This window comes from Schistocerca serialis, chromosome 2 (genome assembly GCF_023864345.2).
Source record: "Schistocerca serialis cubense isolate TAMUIC-IGC-003099 chromosome 2, iqSchSeri2.2, whole genome shotgun sequence".
Classification (NCBI taxonomy): domain Eukaryota; kingdom Metazoa; phylum Arthropoda; class Insecta; order Orthoptera; family Acrididae; genus Schistocerca; species Schistocerca serialis.
Genome location: NC_064639.1, coordinates 347,167,631 through 347,173,630, shown reverse-complemented (window position 1 = coordinate 347,173,630; position 6,000 = coordinate 347,167,631). Strand labels below are relative to the sequence as shown.

Sequence of the window (6,000 nt, the reverse complement as noted above, 5' to 3'; positions counted from 1 at the left end):
ACAGCTATTGCCGGCACTGTGGGACATTAGAGCGCATGAATACAAATAGAGGAGAATTGAGAATGCTGAATCGAATGATTTGTTGTGTATCTTGAAGTTTTCCCGGCGTATTGATTGGTCCATCATATTTCGGGCTTGCAGCCGGATCACGTTGACATCTTGGCACGATATTTCGGCTAACAAACATGCAGCCATTTTCAGGTGAGTACGAGACTGAAGATTACTGGTGCGCGTCGTTCTATATATACCGAAAATTGGCGCGGCTGCGCCTGCGCAGTGGAGAAGGCTAATACCGCGCCCCCTACCTAATTTGGCGCGCTCTGCAGCAGAAGCGGGCCGCGCATGCGTAGTGGTGTACCTACATTTGCGCTATCTGTCGTAAAGCGCCTTCGCGCAGCTGAGGCGCGGGAGTCGAAAGTATAAAATCAATTTTCGTCAGCCGTCGCACTAGACGCAGACCCATGTCTCTGTGAAGCGATTAAAGAAATTACAGGATCCCATGCTTTATCCATCTGAAAGCCGCCGTCTCGATTAATAAGATCTTTTGCCAATCGTATCTCCACGGACTCCTTGATAATGGATTCCCAAAAAGATCTAGTTGTCGCTAAAATTTTTGTTCCACAATAATCCATGGAGTGTCCCGTCGAAATAGTGTTCTGCTATGGCTGGTTTATTGGGCTGTAGTAGACGTGTGTGGCGCTCATGCTCCACGCTTCTTTCCTGTACTGTGCGAGTAGTTTGGCCGATGTAGGATTTGCCACATTGACGAGGGATCTTATAAATACCCGCCTTCCTCAGACCCAGATCGTCCTTCACAGAGCCAAGCAAAGCCGATATTTTCGTAGGTGATCGGAAGATCACTTTAACATAATGCTTCTTTAAAATCATTCCTATTTTAGAGGAGAGGTTACCCACATACGGAAGAAACGACCTGGACCTGACCACCTCTTTGTCTTCTTCTTCTTGTTTCTCTTTACATTTCTTTTTTGTTACAGCTGTGCGGATTTGGCGTGTAGAATATCCTTTCTCCCTGAAGACGGATTGCAAATGTTCTAATTCTTTAGGAAGGCTGTCCTTATCAGATACCACATGTGCCCGGTGCACCAGAGTACGCAGCAAACCCATGGTTTGTGCAGGGTGGTGGCAGCTTGTCACCTGCAAATACAGATCTGTGTGTGTGGGCTTCCGGTAGACGGAGTGCCCCAAAGATCCATCGGTTCTACGATTGACAAGGACATCCAGAAACGGCAGACATCTATCTTTTTCGACCTCCATGGTAAACTGAATATTCTTGTGAATGGAATTCAGATGTTTTAAGAATCCTGCCAGTTTTTCTTCTCCATGGGGCCAAACTACAAATGTGTCATCCACGTAACGCCAGAAGACTTTCGGTTTAAATTCAGCCGACTCGAGTGCTTTCTCCTCAAAGTCCTCCATAAAAAGATTTGCTACCAGAGGGGACAAAGGACTGCCCATGGCAACACCGTCAACTTGTTCAAAATATTCATTATTGAATAAGAAATAAGTAGAGGACAGGCAATGATGAAATAATGCTGTTATGTCGGCTTTGAACCTTCTGCTAATGAGTACCAGTGAATCCATCAGTGGAACCTTAGTAAATAAAGAGACGACATCAAAACTCACTAATAAGTCAGAATTGTGGAGTTGGAGCGACTGCAGTCTACTAATAAAATCGGCGGAATTACGAATGTGATGTGGACACTTGCCCACATAAGGTCTCAGTAACGAAGACAGATGTTGTGCTAAGTCATAGGTTGGCGCACCGATATTAATAACAATAGGGCGTAATGGTAGTCCCTCTTTATGAATTTTCGGAAGACCATAAAGCCTCGGTGGAACAGAGCTATGCGGTTTCAGTCTTTTAATGACTTCAGGTGGAAGCGTAGAAGAGTTTAACAAAACTGTCGTTTTTCTTTCTACTCTGCAATAGCACAACACTGTATTTCGACGGGACACTCCATGGATTATTGTGGAACAAAAATTTTAGCGACAACTAGATCTTTTTGGGAATCCATTATCAAGGAGTCCGTGGAGATACGATTGGCAAAAGATCTTATTAATCGAGACGGCGGCTTTCAGATGGATAAAGCATGGGATCCTGTAATTTCTTTAATCGCTTCACAGAGACATGGGTCTGCATCTAGTGCGACGGCTGACGAAAATTGATTTTATACTTTCGACTCCCGCGCCTCAGCTGCGCGAAGGTGCTTTACGACAGATAGCGCAAATGTAGGTACACCACTACGCATGCGCGGCCCGCTTCTGCTGCAGAGCGCGCCAAATTAGATAGGGGGCGCGGTATTAGCCTTCTCCACTGCGCAGGCGCAGCCGCGCCAATTTTCGGTATATATAGAACGACGCGCACCAGTAATCTTCCTGCCGGCGTGCCCCAAGGTTCTGTCCTTTCCCCTCTCCTCTATCTCCTGTACACTGCTGATATGCCCAAACCTCCCCCTCCTGTTCATCTTCTCCAGTTCGCTGATGACACCGCCTTCCTAGCCCTTTATCCTACCCTCCAACGGTCCCGACGTACCCTCCAAACCCACCTTGACCAATTCACCGCTTGGTGCAACCAGTGGTTCCTCCGTGTTAATCCCTCCAAGACCCAGGCGATCATCATAGGCCGCACCACCCGCTCCTTCCGCCTCCATGATTTCTACCTCACCATTTACGGCCGTCCTATCCACCTCACTCCTACCCTCACATACCTTGGCCTCACACTCGACCGCCACCTCACCTGGACTCCCCATCTCCTTACCATCCAAAACAAAGCTCACAACCGCCTCCGCCTCCTGAAACTCCTGTCCGGCCGGACGTGGGGTCTGCATCCTTCCACCATCCTTCACACCTACAAATCCATGATCCGCCCCATCCTTTGTTATGCCAGCATCGCTTGGATTTCCGCCCCTCCCCGGTTCTATAAAGCCCTCCAAATCCTCGAACGCCATGCACTCTGCCTCGCCTTCCGCATCCGCCTTCCGTCCCCCACGCGCATCCTCTATGACCTCATCCCCTTCCCCCACCTTCTCCTTTTCCTTGAACATATCCGCACACTATATATTGTCCGCCGCCTTGATCCCCCTCACCCCCTGGTGTCTCCCTTCCTCTCCACTCCCAACCAGTTGCCGCGCCTTTACCGTTGTGTCCCTCCCTCTCTCCATCTCCACACCCTCCATCTCCTTTCCCAACACAATTTCCAGCGTCTACCACTCCCGGATGATGAGCTTCGCCCTGACATCTACCCTTCCTACCAACTCTAACCCCCTCTTCCTGCCTCCTCCTCAGGGCTCCCTCTCCTCCCCCTCCCTCCTTCTCAGCGGATTTCCCCTCCTACTCCCCATCCATCTCTTGTGCCTTCTTTCGGTGTCTCTACGCTCCCTCCTTTCTGTCTTCCCTTTTCCTCTCCCGCCCCATGTGTCTCCTGCCTCTTCGTGAACCCACAGTTGCCCCTCCTCTCTTCCTCCCGCCGCTTCCCCAGCTGCCCCATGCTCTCCCCTCCTTTTCCATCCTCTCTGCCCTTTCCCTCGGCAGGTCCCGCCTGGTAGTTTTACTCTTCGCCGTGTGTGCTCCACGTGGGTTTTAAGTGTGTTGTCTTCGGAGTGTTTTTAATACTGTGGCCAACTTTTAACCTGTGCATGTGCATCCAGTGTCTTCTCTGTGTTTTAAGAATCGCCAACTGTGTTTTTTTTTGTGTTGGTTTTTTTTTTTTAACCTTCTGGTGACTATTTTAACTGTCCCCAATGAACTTCTACATGTCAGTGATTTTTACCTCCATTTTCTCCCCTTACTCTGTTTTATGTTCCCCTTTTTTTACCTCCTTATCTATGTATTATTTTATTCTTGTTTTAGTTGTCATGTCACTCGGCTGAAGAGCGGCGGATTGTGCTGCTGACAGCCCTCCCCTGCTCATATGGGGCAGGGGCATGAAATCACAATAAAGGAAAACAAAAAAAAAAACCAGTAATCTTCAGTCTCGTACTCACCTGAAGCTGGCTGCATGTTTGTTAGCCGAAATATCGTGCCAGGATGTCAACGTGATCCGGCTGCAAGCCCGAAATATGATGGACGAATGATTTGTTGCTCAGAAAATCTTTATTTTTAATAATTAACGAAAAGTCGTTAATGAAAACATCTATTAATATTTCTCTGTGTATGCATTATTTACCAGTGCACGTATTTTGTAAATATCGAGTCCTGGAAAGAACATCAAGTAGCAAGGTATCGCAGCATAACAGATAGCAGTGACGTGATGGAACTGCGTATATCGTATTATGTTGTTTTTTGATGATAGTGGAATATAGCCGTCAGCAGAGTTTTGTCAATGTATGGAGGCAAACATTTCCAGTAGTGTATCAAATCTTGAACCATCAACATCCAAAAAGTTACGATAATCATCCCTCAGTTCTTTCATCAAATTTCGTGAGTGATCCTTCACACTCTATGAGACAATTTGTTTTTTGCTTGCAGTAATTATAACAGCAGCAGCATTTCCACCGTCCAACATTCCGAACCAAAGAATTACCGCACATTATTACTGACAATATTATTGAGCATTCTTCGGCTAACGTCAATAATATTGCACAGGGATAGTGTGCCGTATTATTGACCGTCCAGTGGGGCTCTTTACACGAAACTAATTCGTAAACTAAATCGCGGATGCGCCTACGCCGGTACGATGACGCCACAGTGAAAACGAACACTGCGCGACAAACACGTACAGATATGATGTATCCGTTATGGGCTCTAATGGCTCTAAGCACTATGGGACTTAACATGTGAGGTCATCAGTCCCCTAGACTTAGAACTACTTGAACCTAACTAACCTAAGGACATCACACACATCCATGTCTGAGGCAGGATTCGAACCTGTGACGGTAGCAGCAGCGCGGTTCCGGACTGATGCTCCTAGAACCGTTCGGCCACAACGGCCGGCCCGTTATGGGCTCATCCAGTGTTTACTCATAAATAGTTAAGTAGCTATTGGCGATTAGAATCTGATGGTATTTTGCCACACGAGAAAGTTCGACCAACAAATGAACAGACGTTCTGACGAAGAAAGCCTCCTGAGAGACCCCATTGATTTTTTCGCTTTATTACGTTCTTCATTGCAGGGCGTTGCGCAACCCACAACTCGGCAGCTGCGCACGTGCTCCTGACCTTGGCCGCGAGTAACGAGACAAGCGTAGGACTTACAGTCAGAGAGTGCGCGGCGTTGCAGGCGACAGCACGGTGCGTAGCATCTGCACACAGGTACAGTTCCCCGCCACATTGTGAGCTCTTTTATCTGTAATATCACGTAACATAATAGGTGATAAAGTTAGTGGAGGTACTATTATTATTTATATGCTTGTTTATATCGAACGAAACTGTTACTTAGTGGCTCTGAGCACTATGGGACTTAGGTTCTGAGGTCATCAGTCCCCTAGAACTTAGAAATACTTAAACCGAACTAACCTAAGGACATCACGCACACACCCAAGCCCGAGGCAGGATTCGAACCTGCGACCGTAGCGGTTGCACGGTTCCTGGCCGGCTGTTATTTAGTGTGCTGGTGTGTTGGGTATTTTTAAAAACAGACGCGTTTCAACTCTTATTTAAATAGCGTTTTGTCGCAATCGTACTCAAATATTAAACATTGTTTTTCGTTTTGCCAAACACTGACTGTAGACATAAGACATTAACATTTATACTTTGCCGTGAAAATCAAATAGTTTTCACATCTGTTTTTCCTTCCAAATGTCTCAAACGCTTCGCAATGTTGTCACGTTGGAAGTTGAGGTACAGCATCTAATTATTACCGCAGATTCCCACGTTTCCCGTATGCTTTTCTTGAAACTGATAGTTTTTGTTTCCAAGAACTTAGCCCATGTATAATAACTGCAGGGCCGGTCCGAGAACATTTTTTCCGTACAAGTGACTTATTATTTGGCACCTCACCTCTCCTCTTGTATGTCGTACACTTTCATCCATGACAGTTTC

General features: G+C 46.8%; 1 protein-coding gene across 1 annotated transcript in view; it reads left to right on the top strand.

Moving 5' to 3' along the window:
- Positions 1–5,256: 5,256 nt before the first annotated feature.
- The window catches only part of LOC126457149 (glutathione S-transferase D5-like), a 55,081-nt gene continuing 54,337 nt past the window's right edge, over positions 5,257–6,000 (top strand). Inside the window, exon 1 of the mRNA XM_050093219.1 lies at positions 5,257–5,271. The gene's annotated coding sequence lies outside the window, so the exon portion shown is untranslated. The remainder of the gene's footprint in view (positions 5,272–6,000) is intronic.